This window comes from Sciurus vulgaris (assembly GCF_902686455.1).
Source record: "Sciurus vulgaris genome assembly, chromosome: 14".
NCBI classification, from domain to species: Eukaryota; Metazoa; Chordata; class Mammalia; order Rodentia; family Sciuridae; genus Sciurus; species Sciurus vulgaris.
Window position 1 is genome coordinate 72,146,254 of NC_136475.1, and position 25,125 is coordinate 72,171,378.

A 25,125-nucleotide genomic window follows, 5' to 3' on the forward strand; every position below is an offset into this window, starting at 1 on the left:
TTTCAAGGGTGCAATAAAAACAACAGACTATTAAATCAATCCTCTCCTACTTTTGCTGGTCAAATGATTTGTAAAAGGGGTTTATTGAAGTCATTTGAGATGAATGCTTTTTACCTCCTTTGACAAAGTTGCCTTATCAGTAAAGCCTTTCCTGACTACCCTGTTTGAACACCACCACCTCTCTCACCATGCCCACCTCCCAGTTGGCATGCCCTACCTTCCTTCCTGGATTTATTTTTCTTCATAATACTTATCATTATCTGGCATGCTATATATTTTACTTGTTTGTTTTTTTTTACCTCCTAGCACTATGAATATAAGCTCTGTGACCACAGAGATTACTGTGTTTGTCCTCTATTGCTCTCCTGAATGCCTAAGTCTGTGTCTCTCACATACATGGTTCCCAAGAAGTATTTGCTAAATTAATGAATGAGTGAATTTGTGGATAAAGAAATGCATAAAATAAAATTTCCCAAAGCTTATCTTTCAGTATGAGTTTATTTGCGTGAGTACTAGAAATGCCATCAATTTTAGTTTAATTCACCTATTTAAATCAGTTTTAAGTAAATATCAGGACAGAAATTTCTGCCAGCTTCCTAGACTTACCAGGATCTGTCTATAGTCATAATAAGAACCTAATACCTCTTCCAGGACATTTTGGACAGCAGTTCCCTGATTTCCCTAACAGAAGCTCCATCAATATGCTTAAAAGTCAAGACTGAACAATTAACAAGTTTGATTAGCTCACAAGTACAGACACTTTTTTAAATCCTTTTATGCACTGAACAGTAAATGTATTATTTGAAACCAAATAGCCTGGATTAACCACACTGGTTTTTAGGGTCAAAACTAAAATGATTCCTCAGAGCTGTTTGGGAAGGTGTTAACCTAGCCACAAGAGAACCTGCTATCACAGACCTGTCACTCTGGAGTTCTATTTGTGATCTACAAAGAACCTGGTGTGCATGAAGAGTCAGGTGGACTTGGCTCTCCAGTTACAATCTGCCTCTGGCATCAGCAGGAGCATGTGTGTCTCTGCTCAGCATTCTGTCTTCTGCGCATTTACCTGAGATCACATTTCTTATGTGTGGACATTATTGTGTCTACAACTGCCTTTTCAGGGATAAAGATTCTTTACTATCAAGCAGTGTGCATTTATTATTTAAAATAGGACAATGAGGAAAAAGGAAAGGAGAAATTTACCTATAATCTCATCATCCAAAAATAATTCTCATTAACAGTATGGCACATTTTTTTTTCTAGGCATATTCATTTATTTATTAGGTGTATTTCTTATGTAATCTAAAATAGTTTTTTTTAACAGAATGAATCAAACAACAGTACCCTATGTAAATTTATGATTACACAAATGGTATGCCTTTACTCCATGTACAGAGAAACAATATGTATCCCATTTGTTTACAATAAAAAAATAGAAATAAAAATAAATAAAATAGTTTTGTTTTTTTTTTTTTTTTTTTTTTTTTAATTACTGACCTGTTGTTTTCACAGAGGTAGATTTTCAGGTCTGAAAGGATATTTAAGGACAGCTCTCATGGTTGGGAAGTGCATTGAGGAAGCAGTTTGTTCAACTTGAATCGTAAGAACTTGTGAAAACCTGAAAAAAAGAAAAAAGAAGAAGAAAACAGAATAAAATAAACTCAAAAGAATCTTCATGTGTTAAAACATTCCCCAAGGTACTCCTTAAGATATATGTACTAATGAAGATTTTTTTTCTCAACTTCACCCATAAAAATCAATAAAACAGAAAATATTCAAAAGTTATATGACAATGGGATTTTTAAAATCAATTCCCTTTTTTAAATTCAGACTTTAAAAACCCACAAATATGGCAAAACTGTTTTGTGTATATAGTATAAAGTATTATTTTAGTTCAAATATACTTATCTGAGTGGATTACTCAATTAAGAATTTCCAAACATTGACTTTGGAATGTTAGCAAATCCTTAGAGCAGTTTGTTGTAAGAATCATCATATTCTGACCCTAAATCACTCCTGATCATCTCAACATAAATGTCAATACTATTTTAGTTCAGGTTGTTTATAGTCTCCCAATGGTTTAGGACTTGCTATAGTGTGGATAGTTTGAATTATTTCTAAGGGAAAAGTTCTCATTTTAAAGGGGCTATAGGACTTTGCTGTCTATTATTCAAAGACCATAATAATGTTCATGTAGCAAAAAGACTTTCATTAATATGACTTGTGAATTCTCTATCACCAAAAAAATAAAATCTTCTAAAGTTGCCCAGGACAATGAGAACCATGCTCCCAATTTCTGAAATAATAAAAGGGAGCCAATTCCATGTGCCTATTCATTAACAGATATAAATTAGCACCCAGATTCTTGACTCGGAACTTTTTTTTTGGGGGGGGGTGGTTGCTGAGGATCGAACCCCCGGCCTTGTGCTTACAAGTTGACTCGGAACTTTTAAATTAAAAAGACAAAAAACAACGAGGAGATAACCACGAGGAGAAAGTTTTACTCAAATCGAGTGAACTGCCATCAATGCAACTTGCTTAATGAGACTGTTTAAAGTGTTAGTAAAGTAACATAAAGGGCACCGGCCACGGGACCTGCAAAATATTAGGTGGTCCTGGAAGATGTCTCCCTTTGACTGTCCTCCATCCTCCCTTCAAATAGTTAAAGCCTTTCAAGTTGAGGACTTTCAAGTTGAAGTACAGAACCAATTAAAGAAGTGACAGGAAGAGAGATGTTCATTTAAAGATGGGAAAGGAAATTGAAGAAGAAAGAAACCGTGGCACCAGAGCACTTTGTAGTGGGCAGGTGGCATTATCATCAACAAGGGACTCCCGTTCCTGAAAGTTCTAAAGCCCACTTTAGGTAAATACTGTAAAAGAGGGTGCAGACTAACTTTTCAGAGGGTGCCTAGAAACTAGGCCAACATAACAAGGAAGACTTCTCCTAGTTCTGGGACTGAAGGGTAAATTTATAGGGTAAAATATTGTATCTGGTAAGTATCAAGAAATTTCAAAATGATGTTGGCCATATTAGGATTTAGGACGGTCTTGTCTCTAGTATTATCTTTATTCCCAGAAAGAAAAAAAAAAAAAAAAATAGAAACCCTTGGGCTGGGGTTGTAGTTCAGAGGTAGAGCGCTTGCCTAGCACATATAAGGCAGTAGGTTCAAACCTCAGCACCACATAAAAATAAATAAATAAAGGTATTGCATCCATCTATAACTAAAAAAAAATTTTTTGTGTGTGGTGCTGGGGATCGAACCCAGGGCCTTGTGCTTGCAAGGCGAGCACTCTACCGAGTGAGCTATCTCCCCAACCCCTAAAAATATTTTAAAAAAGAAAAAGAAAACCTTGAAGATGCTTTTCTCCCCTTAGCAGATATCATCTTTATGTATAAACAACTACATTTATGTCACATTTCATGTGACCTTCATATGGAGACAAAGAAGTTACTCTAAATGTCTAAATCCTTTGTGAAAACAAGTGGTAATTAGTATAAACCTTTAAGTATTAAATTCAGTAATGGGAAAGATATTTAAACTTTGAATGATGATTAATTTTTTTTTTTTTTTTTTTTTTTTTTTTTTTTGGTACCAGGGATTGAACTCAGAGGCGCTCTACCACTGAGCCACATCCCCAGCTTTATTTTAGTCTCACTGAGTTGCTTAATGCCTCATTTTTCTGAGGCTGGCTTTGAACTCATGATTCTCCTACCTCAGCCTCCTGAGTCACTGAGATTACAGGTGTGTGCCATGGCAATAATTAATTTTGAATTATAATCAGTTTATCTAACAAATATTTATTGAGGATGTATTAGACACTAGATGCTCAGGAGGTACAAGATTGGCTGCTAGAAGGTGTTGTGGGGCAGGTGAAAGAGAGGCTAGGTAGTTGACCAAGACAGACACAATTATTGCTTTTACACTATAGCAAAGAATTAGAGAAATAACTAGAATAAAATATCCTATGAAACACAGAGCAAGGATCCAGAGGAGTCTTAGGCAAAGATGGCAATGAAGACAACTTGAAAGACATTTGACTGAAGCATTGGATGTGACACAAGAAGAAAGAGTATTTTAGAACGGCAGGATAGGCTATGAAGGAGGACTGGCTTTACCTGAGGGGCAATGGGAAACCTTTGCTTTAGAGGTGACTTCCTTAGGAAAGGGGCATGATCCATTCTGGAATTTTTGTTTGTTTTTAAGGATTCCTTCAACTAAAGTTCGGAGAAGAGATTGTAGTAAATTCCTACACTGAAGATGTGGAACTAGTCAATTACAACCATCCAAGCAAGAAATGATGCTTGTCTAAATCATCACGTAGCAATGAAGACAGGGAAAGTAGGTAGTTACAGAAAGTACTTTGAAGATAGATCCAATGAGATTTGCCGATTGATTGGCTATAGAAAATGGGCAGAATGAAGATTTCCAAAATTTCTAGCTAGATATTTGGTTGGATTATGGTACCATTCCCTCAAGACTGAGAAACTGAGAAGAGGGGCGGAGAAGCAAGTTCATGGGAGGTGCCTTGTTGAGTTAGAGATTGTCCATGATATCTAGGGGAGCATTCTGAGTTAACTTCTGGGTACCTGCTCGAGATTTCGGAGTTGAGCCTTCAGCATGTTAAAGTGCTAAGAGTTAACAGAAAGGCCAACTGCAAGGACAAGACAGTGAGAAGTTAATTCATATAGCATTGTTCCTGGAAGGAAAGGAGTGATGGACTCAGGCACTTGGCTAAAGTAGAAGCCACCTCTTTGAATACAATAGCAGAAAGGGGGGAAATTGAGCATCGGTAGACTCATCATTCTGGTGACAAGAAGTTAAGGAAGGGGCTGGGGAGATAGCTCAGTTGGTAGAGCGCTTGCCTTGTAAGCACAAGGCCCTGGGTTCAATCCCCAGCACCACAAAAAAAAAAAAAAGTTAAGGAAGATTGTGTGATGACTTCTACTTACCCTAAAGAAGACTAAGGTCCTCTATTGGAAAATAGGGTAGATACAAGACTGAGGTTTATCAACAGGAGAAAATTTGCAAGAGACATTGTGAAGGACAGAAGAGGAAAACAGAAGTACTGAGATTATTTCCATCAAGAGCCAAAGGCTGATGTTTCTCTTCTGGAGTTTATTTTGAGAGGAAGTTCAGTGTTCCTTATTCTTCGGGCTATTATATCACCCACTTGTGTCATGTTTCTAAAATTATGTTGGATAACTCTTCTGGAATAACTTGTATGGCAGGTCTCTTCTGGGTTCCTGTTGCTATGGTCTTGGTCACGCGCTCTGCAAGTGAGCCTTAGAACCAAAGCAGGCCTGGCATTTGCTAGATGGCGTCTCCAGTAGATCTCAGCTAACACAATGTAACATACTGAACCTACCTTTGCCTGACATGGTGAAGAGAAAGCTAAGACACTATTGGAAATGAAAAAACAGGGAAGTTATTCTCTCTATAATTTGATTTGACGCAGGGTGTTTCTTTTTTCTTTTTTTGGGTAGGAGAGGAGTTACCAGGGATTGAACTCAGGGGCACTTGACCACTGAGCTACACCCCCAGCCCTATTTTGTATTTTATTTAGAGACAGGGTCTCACTCTGGCAACGCTAACCATAGGTAGCTTCCTTGCCCACCACCATCTCTTTCCCAACCATGCTTTCTGTATCTCTGCCCTGCCATTCACATCCTCCAATGCCCTCATTATGTTACATATAAAAATTCATAAGATAAATGATATCATTACTGTTTTTTCCCAGTTCACTCTTCACATTTGGTAGTCTTGGGTTATTTCTGCGTTGGTCTCATCTTTCTTATTTTTTTTGTACCGGGATTGAACTCAGCCACATCCCCAGCCCTATTTTGTATTTTATTTAGAGACAGAGCCTAACTGCATTGCTTAGTGCCTTGCTGTTGCTGAGGCTGGCTTTGAACTCATGATCCTCCTGCTTCAGCCTCCTGAGCTGCTGGGACCACAAGCTTGTGCCACTGCGCCCAGCCTGCTCTTGTCTTTGTTTAACTTTCATTGTCAGTTGTTTCAACTTCACTCCTTGGTTCTTCGAATTTCCATTTTTACTGTTTCCTCTGATCAATGGCTTTTCCCAGTGGGTTCCATCAAAGATTTGTTCACATTGCTGTCAAAGCTGTTTCTGTCACAAACCTAGTAGAGTAGTATGGACACAGAAAATGGGCCAGTGCTTACGGCAAGGTTAAATTATTGTAAATGGGACAGGACGAATGACACAAAGTGTAGAGTACACATTTTTATCCCCGTTTATGGATAATAGAGCAATATCTCCAAAGGTTATTGAACAATGACAATAGGGAGCAAGTGTGGACAATGCTGAATTTTTCAACTCTAAAAGTACTTTTACCCCCCATTCTTGCTTCTGATGGGCTTATTTAATGTGATAATGAGATTTTCCTGGCTCCTAAATTTTTGTTATTTGTTCACTTGTTTTTCTCTGCAAAGAGCTTTTACTGAATTAATGGGGTACTAATGATCAATTCTGTCCTGGGCTTTAGAAAATCAAGTAATACCAACATATGCAAATATCATGTGTTGTTGGCAATGCAGTGTGAAAGACACAATGTTTAATCCTACAATGCCCTGAAAGCTAAGTATTGTTGTCCTCATTTCACAGATAAGACATATTGAGACCTACAGAGGTTAAATTACTTGTCTAATACCATGTTTCTAGTTAAGTTGCAAAGCCAGCTCTGACTCCAAAAATTTATATTTTTTCTGCTACCCACATCAATTTTAGCTGTTGTAAAAGCACGTCTATTAGATCAATTCCTAGGCATTGTCTAGAATACATGTTTGCTATTCCCTGCACATAGTTCCTAAGCATTCGATTACTGGCCCTATTGTCTGAAAATGAATAACCTCCATTATCACAGCAAACTTTGCAATTCAGGGGGTCGCTAGGAGTCAGTAAGCAGCTCAGAGCCCATTCCACAAGGCTTCTTTGCATGTTGGTAACAATCAAATAACAAGATTTAGCTGTACTTTATTTTTTCTTGGTTACTGGCATTTAACATTGGCAAACAGACCAACTTATTTACAGCCACCTGACATAAGTTGAACGAGAAATGAGAGTCTTAAAGAAGCTCTAGCAATAAGTACTGTGAAATTCTGGAGTCCAGTCACAGGAGTACTTTCCCAGCATTTGGCTGGAACTGAGCATGGGAGAGAAGCAATATATACACATTCTAGACACTTGCAGTCAGATGTCTTCCAGATGGACACATTCAATCACACTGAAGGATTACAACTTGCTATGACAACTCAACGTTCAAATCGCAAATAATGTCCTCCAAGAAGACCAAGAACTAGGCTCCCCCGCACCCCGCCCCTGCCCAGGAAATTAAGATTTTAGACTCCGGGAAAATAAATTTCTTAAAAATCCATGTTTTCCTTTTCTGAAGATGCCAATATTGTATTCATAAGAATATTGCCTATGGCCCGATGCTCTGGAAGAACCTGGTTTCAAGTCCCCAGAAATCAAGTCACATTCCCTTATTCCCTTGATGTATTTACTTCAGAGTGAATTTGATGATGATGATGATGATGATGATGATGATGATGATGATGGAGGAGGAGGAGGTGGCTGCTAGAGTTTTATTCAGTGATTTCTGTGCCAGTCACGGTGTTGAGTTTTTTACCCAAAGCATGTGGGGGAGGCCATGCCCTTCCCCATCAACCAAGTAACAAACAAAATACAGCAAAATCTTGGTACTTAATTGTTACTAAAATGTGCAAGGAGAACTTTTTCTTTTTCTTTTTTTTTCTTGCAGTGCTGGGGATCGAACCCAGGGCCTTGTGCTTGAAAGGAAAGCACTCTATCGAGTGAGCTATCTCCCCAGCCCACAAGGATGATTTTGGATATGAGTTTTGCCTTGGTTATCGACTTCCACTCAGTATTTGGACTGGTACCCACCATGAACAAGAAGACATTTTCAATACATGCATGCCTATGTAAAATGCTTAGGAATCCTCCCACTGGAGCTGGATGACCATATCTGAGGATCAAATTCACATGGAGGAGGCCTCAAGGGCATAAAGACATCACATAGAAAGTCTCTAAAAAGCTGAAAGACACGGACAGAAAGAACAGCACAAAATTTCTGTCTAACCTGCCATCATCCCATGTTGGGGTATAGCTGCCTGTCTCTGAAAACACCAGGAAAGCATTTTAAAATCTGAGTTCTAAATTGCTACCCAGTAACGCAGTAAGAGGCAATAACATAATGAAAGATAGCCCTCTTTTCACAGAAAGATATCAGTTTGATTAACAAAAAGTCAACATTTCTTAATTAACCATTAAGCACTGCACTATGACTGGAGATGTAAAGAGCCCATTCTCAGGAGCCCACAGCCTTGAGCAGGAGAAAGAGTATAAACCAGCTCTCATAAACCAATGAGCCCAGAAGACCAGTGATAGAGACAGATGCTCAAGGTGCCATGGGAGCCAGAAATGGGAGCAAATTCAAGCTAGAGAGCTAGGAAGACTTCCAGTGCATTGTTTTATGGGTCATGAAACTAAGATAGAAAATACAGGCCAAGTCCAGTGGAATCAGGCAGCAAGGTAGTTGGAAATATCTGAGCATGATTTCAGAATTGGACATAAATAGATATGAGCAACCTGCTATTAAGAAATTTATCATAAGCCAGGTGCAGAGGTACACACCTGTAATCCTAGAGGCTTGGGAAGCTGAGGCAGGAGGATGGCAAGTTCAAATCCAGTCTCATTAACTTAATGAGTCCCTAAGCAACTTAGCAAGACCTGTCTCAAAATAAAAAAAATAAAAAAATAAAAACTTTTAAAAAGGCTGGAGATGTGGCCCAGTCATGAAGTGCCCCCTGGATTCAACCCCTGCCCCCCCCCAAATTATCATCATATAAAAAAAGGAATAAAAACACATATAAGACAATCATACATAAGACAATCATATTTATAACAAAAGCTGATGAGAGAGTAAAATAACTGGGGTCAGGGAGGGATGCAGTGAGTTCTGAACTGTTTTTGAATTTAAAACAAGGCACAAATGAAAGGATTACAAAAACATAGGGATGCACAGTGCCTTATTATTATTATTATTATTATTACTAATTTTATTGTCAATTGTTTCACAGTTGACAGTGATTAAGTTTAAAAGGTAAATTTCTTTCCTTCTTTCTCTTCTTTTGTGTGTGTGGTGGGGGTTGGGGTGGTAGAGGGGGGTGCTGGGGATTGAACCCAGGGATGCTTAACCACTGAGTTACATCCTCAGCCCTTTTTATTTCTTATTTTGAGACAGGGTCTCAGTTACCTCAACCTTGCCATCCTCCTGCCACAACCTCCCCAGTGGCTGGGATTAAAATCATGTACCACCAAGCCCAATAAAGAGAAACTTCTTGCATTACTTTGACACTAACTTTGTACTCATAGAAATACACCCACCAGAAGATGTAATATGAATTTCTCTTCTAACTGAAACTGTACTCTGTTATCATCTAAGTGAAAACGCTTTATTCCTATTTAGAATTCCATGTGTTTATACTACCCTTTTATGGAATGGTAAAGTCTCAGTTTAAAATTACTTCTGAATCAGGGATTTGGAGCTAGACTTTTTATTGGAACCAATTAAAAGTAAAGTATAGGAACCCAAAAATGTGTTTTTAAGATTATTTCTGTGCTCCCAATTAAATTTACACAGCCTGAAGCCCATAATTAGAAGGCTCTACTTAATGACTTTGTCATTCTTTTTTATTCCAGATGTTTCTTATACAGCAAACGTTTCTTCCTTGATCCAGTAAGGCAGTGACATCTCTCACCCTCGCATCTAAGACATTAACTTCCTGAAAAGAAATCACAGTACATACCTACAAAAAAAGAAGAGGTGACTAGAACATTCTGTAGTGTCTCAGTCCAATTTAACTTCTTTTTATTTATTTATTTATTTTTAGGACTTTAAAAAAATTTGTTCTTCTTAGTTATACATGAGAGTAGAGTATATTTTGACATATTTATACAAACATGGAGTACATCTTATTCTAATTAGGATCTCAGTTCTTGTGGTTGTACATGATGTGGTATATTTTCATGTGTATACAGGAAAGTTAAGTCAGATTCAGTCCACTGTCTTTCCTATTTCCTGTCCTCCTCCCTTCCCTTCATTTCCCTGTGTCTAATCCCATTTAATTTCTAGCAGGCTCACTGTTATCATTTCTAACATGAGATAAATCGTAACTTTCCCTCCTCATTGGAACTAAAGAATTCATTTGAAAAAAGTTTAAAGAGCATCTATCATAATGAGAAGAGAAAAAGGAAGTCCTAAAATTGTGAAATGTTCCAAACCAAATGTGTAAAGTAGCTCTTTGGAATTTAGAGCATATTTCCCCATTAAAGCAATATTATCAAAGTATTAATAGCATATTCACATGTGGGGAACAAGGAGGTCAGTAGAGATCCACCAACATGCTGCAAAGAACTTTGGGCATTCTTAAGAATTTCAGAGGCTTGCAACACTGGTTCCTTGGCATGCCAAAATAGCCATCGGAAATTGTGCCACTCCTATAGGCTAGAATCTGGTGGGTGTTTTTGATTTAGACAGAGAAGGAGAAAGGGAGAAAAGGAGAGGAAGATGGCTTTTCATGGACCAGCTGTCAAAGAGTTAGAAGTAACCAAGAAGTGGGAATAAGGATTTTTGTGTGTAGGTTATAAAAGAAATGGAAGAATCAATGAGTTCTAATTTACTAAAGTGTGAGCAGAGGGAGACAAAAGCAGCAGGCCTTGCCTCTCTCCTGGCTGCCACAATGGCGGGCTCATCAGGCCTCTAGATGGACTCTCTCCTACTCACTGAAGCCAAATCAATCTTTCCACCTTGTCAGATCGATCACCAAACTTCCCTCTTCAAAATTCTGGCACAGTTCTCCTGTCTTCTATAAATCTCTGTCTTCTATGGCACACGAAGTCTTTCATCAATGGCGGCTCACTCCTTGTCTACCCAGACCTCATCCTTTTTACTCCACCACATTTTATATTGCTGTGAAAAGGAACTTCTTGTCCACAGTCCTCTTGCTTTGTATACATTGTCCTTTTTCTTAATCGCCACCGCCAACATTTCTGCCTGGTGACACATCCTCACTTTTAAGAATTCTCCCTCCTGAACTCTTCCCCAGACTTTCTATCAGTGTTCTGACTTACTGGTTTTTCAAGTTGGCGGACTAGAGGGTGGCTGCATTACGTGTTGCTCCAGAACTCAGGATTCAAGAGAGGAGATATTGAGACGCTTGGGACCAACTCAAAGTAGCCGGGTGACTCTCACCCCCTGGGGGGGCATCCCGGATGGGACGGGGGTCCCGGAACGCAGGAAACTTTGTGAAGTAGAACTGCCGGCGAGACGCCCCTCCCCCCGCTGGAGCGCCATAGAGGAGGCCGCTCGGCACAGCGCTGGGACTCGGAGCAGCCACTGGGGCTCCGGCGGCTGCCCAGGGGAGGAGTGGCGGGGAGAACTGTGTGGACTCAGGACACCGGGGCCTGCCCTGAGGAGGAGGAGAGGAGCGTGGCCACTTGGATTCGGAGAGACTGCACCAGAGCTGCAGGCGGTTGCCAGAGGAGAAGCCGCGCAGCGAGCTGTTTGGAATCAGAACGACGCTTCTGAACCCCGGGGCCTGCCCTGAGGACGAGGAGGAAGAGGAGCGGCCGCTTGGATTCGGGTGACTACACGGGAGCTACAGGCGGTTGCCAGAGAAGGGGCTGCGTGGCGAGCTGTTTGGACTCTGACCACTTCTGAACCCCGGGGCCTGCCCGGAGGAGTAGGAGAAGGAGGAGAAGGAGCGCGGCGGGTCCTTTGGACTGGCAGTGACTGCATTAGCGCTCCAGGCGGCTGCTCAGAGGAGAAGGCGAGTGGTGAGTTGTTTGGTCTTAAAGTGACAGCTCCTGAACACAGGGGGGCTGCCTGGAGGAGAAGCGTGGTGGGACGCTTGGTCTTGAGGGGCCGCACCAGAGCTCCGGGCGGTGCCCAGAGGACCCGTGCAGCGGGTCACGTGGATTCAGAGCCACTCAGAGGGACTGCTCCTGAACACCCGGGGGGTTATCTGGAGAAGGAGGAGGAACGGGGAGGGTCACTTCGACTCGGAGTGATTGATTGCCCCGGGCTACGGGTGGTTGGTGGGAGGAGGAGGCACGAAGTGAGTTTCTTGGACTCCTAGTGACCGCACCGGCATACTGGGCGGCTGTCTGGAGGAAGAGGTCTGTGGCGGGTCTCTGGGACTCAGAGCGATTGTTCGGGGCCACAGGTGGCTGCTCAGAGGAGGGGCCACGCAGCCAGGCGATTAGGTGCAGAACAGGGTCCCAGGATCTAGGAGGCTTCTGGGTGGAAGAGCCGCACAGAGACAGGCTTAGGGCGGAGCGAAGGTTCCAGGCCTATGGGCAAATTCTCTGAGGAGGGGCAGCCTAAGGAGATTCATCTTCGAAGGGTGAGGCTCCCAGGCCCAGGAGGTAGGGCCGGGCCCCTGGAAACTTTGCAGAGGAAGGCAGCCCAGCCCAGGCAGTAGCTGTAAATTGAGGGGAACCTCTAGGAGGAAACTGACCAGCGAGACCTCCCCACTGGGTGAGTCTTCCCTGCCTGGTGAGGTTTCCCCACAAGGACGGTAAAACCAGAGACACAGGCCCAAACAGGCCTTGCCTCAGCCCACAGCCTAGGTCCCCTTTGGATGACCATTGGTCAACAAGTGGAGGCACCTCTGCCCACTAGCAGGGAATATACCCCACCTGAAGGCCACCACTCACAGAGAGGCAGCTTCCTTGTGGAGCACCGCATTATCAACTTCCTCCAAGACTTCAGCCTACTGAAGGCTAAGAGGGGATATATATAGAAATCTTCAGGGACATTGTAAATCAACAGAGGAAATCTGCAATATCTCAGCGGTCCACTGATATCTGAACAACATGAGAAAACAAGGAAAGAAAATGCTGCAAACAAATCTAGATGTTACATCAATAAAACCCAATGACAGCATGGCAGAAGAAATGACAGAAAAGGAGTTCAGAATGTACATAATTAAAATGATCAGAGAAGCAAACGATGAGATGAAAGAGCAAATGCAAGCATTGAATGATGAGATGAAAGAGCAAATGCAAGCATTGATTGATCGCACCAATCGACAGTTAAAAGAGCAAATACAGGAAGCAAAAGATCATTTCAATAAAGAGTTAGAGATATTGAAAAAAAACCAAACAGAAATCCTTGACATGAAGGAAACAATAAACCAAATTAAGAACTCCATAGAAAGCATATCCAATAGGATAGAACACCTGGAAGACAGAACCTCAGACATTGAAGACAAAATATTTAACCTTGAAAACAAAGCTGAACAAACAGAGAAGATGGTAAGAAATCATGAACAGAATCTACAAGAACTATGGGATATCATGAAAAGGCCAAATTTAAGAATTATTGGGATTGAGGAAGGCCTAGAGAAACAAGCCAAAGGAATGAACAACCTATTCAATGAAATAATATCAGAAAATTTCCCAAATCTGAAGAATGAAATGGAAAATCAAGTTCAAGAGGCTTACAGGACTCCAAATACACAAAATTACAACAGACCCACACCAAGGCACATTATAATGAAAATACCTAACATACAAAATAAAGACAGAATTTTAAAGGCTGTAAGAGAAAAGAACCAAATTACATTCAGGGGGAAACCAATACGCATATCAGCAGATTTTTCAATCCAGACCCTAAAAGCTAGAAGGTCCTGGAACAACATTTTTCAAGCCCTGAAAGAAAATGGATGCCAACCAAGAATCTTATACCCAGCAAAACTTACCTTCAAATTTGACGATGAAATAAAATCCTTCCATGATAAACAAAAGCTAAAAGAATTTACAAAAAGAAAGCCAGCATTACAGAACATTCTCAACAAAATATTCCATGAGGAAGAGATGAAAAACAAAGAAGCAAATCAGCAAAGGGAGGAATTATCCTAAAGGAATTGTCAAATAAAGGAGGAAACAAGTTGTGTCAAACAAATAAATAAACAAAATTTTAAAAATGAACCAAATGACCGGGAAACCAAATCATTTCTCTATAATAACCCTGAATGTTAATGGCCTGAATTCATCAATCAAAAGACATAGACTGGCAGACTGGATTAAAAAGAAAGATCCAACAATATGTTGCCTGCAAGAGACTCACCTCATAGAAAAAGATACCCATAGATTAAAGGTGAAAGGATGGGGAAAAACATACCATGCACATGGACTCAGCAAAAAAGCTGGAGTATCCATCCTCATTTCCGATAATGTGGACTTCAAGCCAAAGTTAGTCAGAAGGGATAAAGAAGGTCATTTCATACTGCTTAAGGGAAGCATAAATCAGCAAGATATAACAATCATAAACATCTATGCCCCAAACAGTGGCTCATCTATGTATGTCAAACAAATCCTTCTCAATTTCAGAAACCAAATAGACCACAACACAATAATACTAGGTGATTTTAACACGCCGCTCTCACCACTGGACAGATCTTCCAGTGTTCTGACTTACTTCATTCTTTGCATGATTTATGTCACTGAATGATTCTGTCTCCCCAGTGGTTTCTTAAGAACAATACTGTGTTTTTTGAGCTCACAACTCAGAAGCATCTCTTAGATCTTAATGCGGTTACCATTCTCTGCCATCTTATTCTTCCAGCATGGTCTTTAAACTTTAAATTGGTGTCTTCTCTAATTCTCTTTTCTAATCTTATTCTTGTCTTGAACTTTTACTTTTGCTTATTGAGTTAATTTAGTCTTTTCATAGTAACATGCCCATAATGGAATTTCAAGACACGCTTCCAAATTTTTAGTGTTACATGGAATAAAAATACACTGACTTCTTCTTCCATTTTCTCACATTTAATACAACTTATTTCTGTGCCAGACACTGTGATTAACACCACAGTGGAAATCTAAGTATGTATCAGGTACAGATTGTGATCCAAGAGGACTTAGGATCTAGAGAGGGGGACACACATGAACAGAAGTTGTGATCCATTATGAAAGAGTCAGGAGACTCACAGGACTGAGCTGTGACTTGAAGCATGAGTTGCACGGAGCACAGACAAGAAGAAAAGTAGTACACACAGAGAAAAAATGACTCTGAAAAAGAGAGAGGCATGGAGGAGCAGGAATACTCAGAGGTTAGTGAAGTCTTAAAGCCAGGAGTAAAGTATATATTTGTTAATTTTTCTGAGCAAAAACATTTTGGGGTAGAGAGAAGGACTACAATTTTCTCAGCATCAGAACAAACCTGTGGAAGTCCATGTGATAGAATCCAGTGGAGCCCTTCTCTGTGGGTCTGTGAAGGCTTTACATCTCCCACATTCCATAACGCGTTCTTTTCTGAGTAAAGCCCAATGGTTAAGAGCATGGACTCTAGAGCTAGACCATTGGGACTAATTCTTTCTGGCTTGTGGCTTTGGGCAAGTTATTCAATCTGTAGTGTCTCTAAACTCTTATTTATCTAAATAATAGGGTAGTAACAGTATCTATGTGGTAGTGGTGTTATGAGAATTAAATAAATTAATAACAGGTAAAGTGCTTATTAACTGTCACATAGTCCTTTATTTAAATTTAATTTTATTATTATTATTATTACCATTATTATTATTGGTACCAGGAATTAAACCCAGAGGCATTTAATCACTGAGCCACATCCCTTTATATATACATATTTTTTATTGTAAACAAATGGAATACATGTTGTTTCTCTGTTTGTACCCTTTTTATATTTTGAGACAGGGTCTCACTAAGTTGCTTAGTTCCTCAATAAGTTGCTGAGACTGGCTTTGAACTTGGGATACTCCTGCCTCAGCCTCAAGAGCCGCTGGGATTACAGGTACTTGCCACCATGCCCAGCAGTACATTTTCGATGAATTAATATTTTCCTAGAAAATGACCAAATGACCCCTACCCAAGGGATAAAGTATTTCCTATTTATGTCAGTTCTTTCAAATTCATAAGCCACACATATTTTATGTACACGTGTACATTTTACAAAGAAAGGGAGAGAAGGAAGGTAGAAGCGGGGTGGAATATAGCATAGGCTAGAAATTTGAGTCACAAACTGAGAACTAGTGTAAATTCCATTTTTATTGTAACTTTAGTTCCACATTTCTGAAATAAAAATCTATAATCTGCATCTCACTCTGAAGTACTCATTACTTTGGCAGGTTAAATCTAGCTGTCTTTAGATACACAACCCAACCCATTCAACTGTATTTTATTGATGAGTTACAATCTAATGTTCAGCGTTTTCGTAAACATATAAGACAAGTTATAAAGGAATGCAAAGACACATATCGGACTCTGAAGAGGTTACAGATCAAGAGAGTTCAGTAGATACTGAAAGAAATGTCAGTAATATCTCACGTGCACCAGTGAGTCTTGAATGGGATCCAAGGCTCAACATGGCAGATCTTCTGTGATGGAAATAAAACCACATTGGGGAGTGAATATTACATAAAGACATTTCCATAAAAGTTTTGCTAATGGATTTACTAGTCACAATAAGGCTGTTGAAGAATTGAAATAGTAAGTGAAACCAAGCTGGGTACTAAAATTAGAAGGAGAACCGCACAGCTTCTGGGGTAATCTGTGGGGATTTTACAAGCCTGCAGGTTTCCACAATTTTAGACCCTGTATCTCACCACAATATCTCATTTCCAGTGGCTTCTTTTCAATATTTGCTTCTAACTTCTTGCCCAGGAAACAGAGCATATTTTTATTGAATCATCTTCATAGTCTCTAAGTATTAATCACACAAAACCTTAAAGTATTCACAAAGCATTTATGTCAAAAGACGCTTCCTCACAACTAAACACAATACAAATCACTTATATTTATATTGTCAGAAAAGAAAGATGCAAAGGAAAATATTTAAACCTCTCATTAACTTGTTACTGAATATATTTTTGGGGAGCAGAAGACAAAAAGTCACCATGAAAAAAATCAAAAACTAGTAAAAAATACTAAAATCTCTAAAGCTGTATCTACACATGAAAAATTCAGAAGTGCTCATGACCCAAAGGCTGCTACCTTCATGCATTTAAATCACTGTGTAAGAAGTACAGGTTTTGTAAGAGGGTATTGTCATTGTTGACATAGTTTTTAAGCATTGTTTCTGTCAGGTATAGTTACTCAAAATCTAAATTTGCTTTTGGTTAAGGCAGTCTTTACTTCAATAATATGCTGTCTATGAATGCCAAACATCTCTATTTTTTTTAATCTAGAAAATATCTTACATCATCTAGATATATCTGATGCAATATGGGTCCTATCTGAATTATTTCAATGAGTATTTTTTTTTTAATCAAAGACTATATTCACAGCAAGATAATGGTACAAATATCATCAGCGGTATCTCACACAGGTGTGCCTGTGGACCCTAAAACACATCATGCTTTCCACAATAACCCCAAAACTCAGACTCTGATGCTACTGAAATTAAATATGAGCACTGTGCCTATTAAGACATTATAAATAGTGCTCTCAAATGTCTTTTTCTTTTTACATTTGTCTCCTTACCTGACAAAGCCTATTTCATTACTAACAAATAATAAACCACATTCTTATTTTCTTCTTCAAATTGAACAAGGTGTAAACTAATAAATTCTAACTCCCCCAGCTTCCACAGATTATAGAATTGGCTAGAATATAGCCCATAGCCATTATTTTGTTGTTGTTTGCTTTAACGAAGCTTAAATTTTTTAAATTAGTTACAAAAATGCACAAATCAAAACTTCCCCATTAAAAAAAAAATCCAGTTGTCTAAATCCTTGTAGAAAACTCTGATCTGCCAGTTCTAGCACTGCATACCATAAGGCAACATTTGGTTGGATTTGAGGAGTGACCTCCCAGTTCCCAAAAGTCCCCACTGTCCTCTGTTGTCTCCCCAAACTGAGACCAAGAACTGTTACCATTTATCATCCCATTATATATATTTTCTCCATTACCAAGTTTAAGAGAAAAGTGAATGATCACTTGTCCCAAACAGAATTTTTCTTATCTCCAATCCACTTTACTCATTATGTTATTATGTATCTTCTTGTCTTGTAGACATTTGAGTTTATAAGTTCCTACTACTGGGTAGCCGCTGACATCACAGGTGCAAAAGCTCAGGAGGATCCCTCAATGTGAAATCCTCAGAATGTTACTATTTGTACAGTGGATAAGGGAGAATAAAAAGACAGTCATTGTGCTTATTTAAGCCTTTTGGCTTGTGTTCATGTTGAATGAACATATGTCAGTGGTTCATAGACACAGTGGCGCACGTCTATAATCCCAGCGACTCAGAGGCTAACGCAGGAGCATCCTGAGTTTGAAAATCAGCCTCAGCAACTTAGCGAGACCCTGTCTCTAAATAAAATATAAAAATGGCTGGGGATGCGGTTCAGTGGTTAAGCACTTTGGGTTCAATCCCCACTACCAAAAATAAAAGTAAGTTAGATTCAAAGGGAAAATTTCACCTCTTGCCTGAGCAAGGAGGTATGTTTGAGGCTTTCTACAGCACTTGTCAAACTTGTTTAGGCTAACAAATTGTGATTTATTTCCATTTATAATATCCTTAAAATGTCTAGATTTTGCAGTTTCCTCAGATCTCTGATTTTCTTTTGTAGAAAAGTTCTTGTCATCCACAAAACGGGTGCTCATTAATGATTCCCAAAGAGCCTGGGACTTGGTGTCAAAGCCCCCTCAATACTTTATTTTGTAGATTTGAAAGATTAAGGGAAAATAAAATGTGCATAAGCTACTTAAAAAAATATGTACCTACTCATGCTTAGAGGGAAGAATTTTCAGATTCTATACACTAGAGTTGTATAGTTTCACTCTCTCTCACTTCCTCCCTAAACTCTTCTGCATTTGACTACAACAAGTTCAACAGCTTACTTCTCCAAGTCAGACCATGTAAATCACAGCTATTCATCCCGGTGGACTGTTCAAGATAATTTCCTGTGGATAATTTCCAGCTTAGACAAAAGGAGTCACATGCATGATCGGTGACTATGCACGTCGGGCTGGTATTACTCCTTTGTTATTATTTATTACTTTAAAAAAAGAGAAACCAGAAACCTGAGAAGGGTTATTTACTGGTCAGCACAGCTGCAGGACTGGTTTCATCCTCTTGCTCATTCAAGCCTCCTGATGATGTTTTTGGTTTGCTCAGAAGAAACTCTGTTGTGCTACTAAAGAAGGAGGTTGTGGTAGTTAGGAGATACAGAGAACATCTCCACTTTTCGAGGTGACTTTTTTTTTTTTTTTTAGTTAACATATTAATACTTCATTCTAAAAGGAGAGCCTCAAGGTCAAAAGGATAACACGACTTGCCCAAGTTTAAACAGTGAGCTAGTGGATGAAAGGAAAATGTTCCATTGCAGTGAGCTTCCATAGAATCTAGAGTCCTGTGGGCTCTCTTGGACATAAAAAGTACACACGGCAGAAGACTGGTCTTCAAGTAAAGCACTTGCTTGAAAAAGTCAACTTTCTGACCTGAATCCACACTTTTGCCATTTAAATATGGAGAAATGATGCAGCTAACTATATGCTGTTGGTTGTGGGATTTCTGCTCACAGGTCTGATTGTAAGGGAATTTAGCTCTTTGATTTTACAAAGATTATTCCAACCTCATTTTCTCACATTGTCAAAATAACATTTTCTATTCAGGGATCTATAATGATAGTGGGAATTTTAGAAGAAATCTACAATCTCTGGTAGGTGGATGCTGGGCGTCTGAAGCAATTCTGGGTATCTGTGAGTTGGGTAGAGGGGAGCTGATGGAGGTGAGTTGAGAAGGTGTTCTTAAAACTCAAAATGGTCTTGGCACAAAGCCCTTCGTGCATTCCCCTTCCACAGTCCAAACTCACTTCAACAGCACCACTAGGCTTCAGGACTCTGCCCCTTCTCCAGCAGAATTTGGATTCGCTAGTCTAAAACTCGAAGTTCCTTTTGTCCTTGTCGCCAAAGTCCAACCACATCAGAAAGCAGCAGCTTTATCAACAGGCATAAGGGTAGGGTACATGGATTTTTCAGGAGTAGATACTGCCCAGTTTCCCAGAGGTTCACTTAGAGTTTGAGTAGTTTCGATCCTAATTGTGGAAAGAAACTTCCCTATGTTACAAAATGGAACTATTCTGACTAGGAGGATACCTACCTCTGACCAAACACCTGAAAGAAAAATAGGAAAGGTTCCTAGGTGCAGATAGACAAGCTGCCTTGTGAAATGAACACCTACAGATGATGTCCAGAACAAGGGCACAGCAGGCTTCTGTGTGGTCGACATACTTACTGGGCCACTGTGGACTCAGGAAGCCTGAGGCAGAGAGAGCCGGGCCCCCATGCACCCCCCAGAACATGCACTCACTAGAGTCTCCCTGCTCCCTCCCCTGCTCCCTCCCTCCATGGATCAGTAACCTGAGTGCAACTGCTTTAGAGGCCAAAGCAGTTTTTAGGGTAGGGGTTGGTCTTAGTTTAGATTGCTATAGCAAAATGTCATAGATTGGATGGCTTAAACAACATAATTTATTTCTCACAATTCTGGAGACTGAAAAGTAGGAGATAAGGTGCTGGCCCATTTGGTTCCTGGTGAGGGTCCTCTTCTTGTCTTGCAGATGGTCACCTTCTCTGCATTCTCACAAGACAGAGAGGGAGAACAGGAGAGAGCAAGAGAGGGAGAGAATGCTGCTGTCTCTTACTCTTATGAGGATAACAGCCCTAGCAGATCAGAGCCCCAACCTTACAACTTCCTTTAACCTTAAAGGCCTTTATTTCGGTTCTGCCTCAAAACAGTCACACTAGTCAGCACTGGGCTGTACTGTCCATCAATCTCATGGGGCACCTCCCACAGGGCAGACCAGCCAAGTTGTGGCTCCAAGGCTGCCTAGACAATCACATCGTTCCAATCGCTTCATTAAAGCACTCTCCAATGACCGTCTTTTTTGCTAGTGTTTGGATCTGGAATGTCATTCAAAGGTCCTGTATTAAAGTCCCAGACTACTGGGAGCTGGTGGCAACTGCAAGTGGTGGAGCCTGGTGGGAAGTTTTGTAGTCATTGCGGGCATGCTGTTGAAGGGAATTATGGGACCCTGGCTTTCTCTTTTCTTTACTTTCTGGCCAAGAGGTTAGCAGATTTTGCTCTGTCACATGGTCCTGCCATGATGTGCTGCCACAGGCCCAAAGCATTGGTGCTACCTGATCATGGGTCTGAAACCTCCAAAATTGTGAACCTTTTCTCTTTATAAGTTGATTATCTCAGATATCTGTTATAGTAACAGAAAGTCGACTTACACCCTTTTCAAATATGACTTATAACAACGAAGACCAATGGCATTTTATTGACATAAAAATTACAGAAGTCGGGCATTGGTGTACTATGGTCCTTAGACTAAAGAAATCAATAGTACACGTACCCTTTCCTCCATATCAAGCGTGACTTTGAATGTATTTAATGTCTTTCTCTCACTTTGTCTTATAAAATAATTCAAACAAAGAGTTAATGGTATTATTTTTTGCATTATAAACAAATAAATTGGAATAGAAAGGAATTAAGTCAATTTCTAATTGGTTCATCAATCAACCAACAGCCAATTGTTAAATATTATATTGGTTTTCTTTTCTGGGTGATGTCTTAAATGTTTTCTGTTAGTCTAATTAAAAGTGTGACTCTAGTAGGACAAAAGAAAAATAGTGTCTGTCTTGGGCTCAGTATCCAAAGAGTCCTTTACTAACTCAACAGAAATGCCTCTACCTTCCAGACACTATGCCAGGGCTGGGGATCCAGTGTTGAACAGAATGGACCAGGTCCCTCACCAACGGCATGTATTGTTTAATGAGGGAAACCAGCATCCAACGTGCAGATGGACAAAATGGTAAATAATTACAACAGTAATGAGAGCTGGGAAGGAAAACCCAGGTGGGGTGTAAGCCAGAGAGAGGCAAAAGGGAGCATGTTAGCTGAGAGATCAGGAAACATCTCTTTGAAGAGGCGAGACTGAAGTCAGGAGCTGAAATGTGGAGACTGATTCAGTTTAGGATGTAAGGGAACAAAAAGCCTGAAAAACCAGCTGGACCATAATTCCATTTACTGGGAACTGGAGACATCTGTAGGATGGAAGGAATAGGAACATAGGAAGAAATCTAAGTTGTGTTAAAGCTGAGGTGCCTGTGAAACTCCCGTGGGTGGGGCTCTGGCAGTTATTTACACACGTAGGGAAAGATCTTGGAACTTAAGAATTGGGAGTTATCTGAAGTTACAGGCACTGTGATGGTTTGTATTTAGACTATCCCCCAAAGTCTCAGTGCCGAAGGCTTGTTACACGGTGCAGCAATGTTCGCAGGGATTTAGGAATGTGATTGGATCATGAGGGCTCAGACCTCATCACTAGATTCATCCAGTGATGGGTTCAAAGCTAACGGCATTATTGATGGGGGTGGAACTTAAGGAGGAGGGACCTAGTTGGAGCAAGGTCACCAGGGGCATGCCCTTGAAGAACAAAACTGGTCTCAGTCCCTTTCTCAATCTCTGTCTTCATCTTTTTACTTCCCAGCTACCATAAAATAACCTACTCTGCTCTACCACATGCTCCCCACCATGATATTCTCCCTCACCAAGGGCCTTTAGCAAAGGGGAAAAGCAACCATGGACTGAAAACTCTGAAACTGTGAGCCAATAAATCTTCCTCCTCTGAGTTGATTTTCTTAGGTATTTTGTCTCAGTGAGAGAAAGCTGAATAACACAGGCATAGTTCTGATCACATGGGAAGAAAGTATAAAGAGAGGACATGAAGTCCCACCTATAAGCCTTGGGCTTTCTAACACAAAAAAGTCAGAGAAAGGATGAGTGAAGTATCCTTAAAAACTTAAAAAACTTAAAAGCATGCCACCAGGCCACCCGAAAAATGTCATAGAAGTTCAAACAGTCAACTGTGTTGAACGCTATTGAGAAAAATAAGAATGGAAAACTATCTGTTCTTCAAAATTTTGCTACCAGCAAGTCACTGGTGATGTTAACAGGAGAACCTTAATTGGAGTTTTGGGCAGAAGCGAGGTTGATGCTATTTGAAGAATAAATGGGAAGCAAAGAAATAACGACAGTGTGTATAGAATACAAGCTTAACAGGTTGGTCTGGGATTGGAGTGAAGAGAAATTGACAGAGGATATGGGGGGCAAAAGATGATATAAAAGATGAGACTTAGTGAAGCAGCCCTCTGCACTGATGGGGATGCTCTAACAGAGAGGAAGAAGGTAGAACTCAGAAAGAAGAGGTGATCATCAAAGGTAAGGGATGGGTGAAGTTGTGATATGAATGAAGGAGAACCAGGTTACAAATACAGAAGTGATTTAATTAACAACAAGAATTGAAGAGTATCATAAATTAGAGATATACAGTCAGTGAGATATCAGTGTGGCAGCAAGAGTATATGACATTGGCCTTGTTTTATTCCTCTCTTTAATTTTATTTTCTTATTTTTGCTGTTTATCACAAGCTGTTTCAATCCATTTCCCCTCCTTTCTCCTTCCTGAGTTTTTGAAGAAGAGGAAAGAGACAAGCAGAAAAATGAGCTCCCCAGTCCCCGGATGAACTGTCCTATGACTTTGGACCTAATGATCCTTTGCTCTGATCAACAATGTGGCCCTTATTGCTTTGAATATTTTTCTGCCAACTAAGGATCAGTATCTTTTGCTTGCCAACACTGGATCTTTGGGGCACGGGGGAGTCCTGGCAACCTGTCAGCTCTGCTCTGTCTTTCACGGACCTTATTCTGATGGACTGGGCATCTTACATCTCATCTTCATGCGGTGCAGAAGCAACAATGATTCACTAAGTGGAAGAGGTTGTCGCTGCTGATTGTGGTTTCAAGAGAAAATGCTGGGATGACCCCTCTGAGGTGTTGGAAGGCGTATTGCGGTGAGAGTTTTTAATTGACTGGTGTAGTCCAGGGTTTCTCAGCCTGGGTACCATCAACATTTGGGGCTGGATAATTCTTTGTTGTGGAGGCAGCCCTGTGCCTTGTGAGATGTGGAGCAGCATCCTCGCCCCTACACCCCCAGTGGGGACAGCCAAATATTACTTCAGATATTGCCGACTGTCCCTTGGAGGGCAAATCACTACCAGTCAAGAACCACTAATACAGACTGACATGATATCAAAACAGAAACTGAAAAGACCATAAAACACCTAAAATATTTTCTAGTATCAGAATGTCTGCTTTTCATACAGGCAAATGACTGGCTATTTGACTGAGTTTTTCAGTTTTCAAATGAATACTAGATATCTTCATCAACAACAAACATTGGATGAACACATCTTCTGAACACCCTCTCAGTCTGAATTTTTTGTTTTTTCTTTTTAATGTGGTGCCAGGGATTGAACCCAGGGCCTTATGCATGCGAGCCAAGCACTCTACCAACTGAGCTATATCCCCAGCCCCTCAGCCTGATTTGTGTGTATGTGTGCCAGGAATTGAACTGGGGCCCTGTGCATGCCAAGCCGATACTCCACCACTGAGCCACACCACACATCTGGCCCTGTAACTCTCAAACCGATCAGCAGGATTTAATGTGTCAAAAATTGACAGAGTTGAGAACATTTTAAAAAGTTCTTCAAGTCCAGACTTGTTCCCCACTCTCCTCACTGGCATAGTTTGGCACTTGTTTTATTCCTATCTTTAATTTTATTTTATCTTATTTTTGCTGTTTATCACAAGCTGTTTTAATCCATTTCTCAGGAAGTCAGGGGATACATATGAACAGAGCCATTTTTTTTTTCTGTATGTGAAGAACAAGTTCTTTTTTCTGAGAACATTTTATCTTCTCTCCCTGTTGCTCAACCACTCCCACTGAGCAATCTCATGATGATTCTGTACAGAGTGGAATCATTGCCTCTTTATTCTAAACCATCTCCTACGTTGCATTCTTACTCTGCAGAGTTGTCAGAAGGCAGGGAGTGATGCTCAATGGGAAACTCTTAGAGGCTGTACCCAGTCTGTCAGGCATGAAGTTCCCATTTCTGGGTGCCTTAGTTTCTTCAAATTCAAATTCAATTAATATCTAGTGAGATGAACATGGCTTGGCCAAGCCAAAACTTGATAGTGCCTCAAAGGCTATTTTGT

General features: G+C 40.2%; 1 protein-coding gene across 7 annotated transcripts in view; it reads right to left on the bottom strand.

Annotated features, from left to right (window-relative positions):
• The window catches only part of RASGRP3 (RAS guanyl releasing protein 3), a 110,373-nt gene that overhangs the window by 43,601 nt on the left and 41,647 nt on the right, over positions 1 to 25,125 (bottom strand). For all 7 annotated transcript variants that reach the window (XM_079109955.1, XM_079109958.1, XM_079109957.1 and 4 more), the window contains exon 2: positions 1,498 to 1,618. The gene's annotated coding sequence lies outside the window, so the exon portion shown is untranslated. The remainder of the gene's footprint in view (positions 1 to 1,497; positions 1,619 to 25,125) is intronic.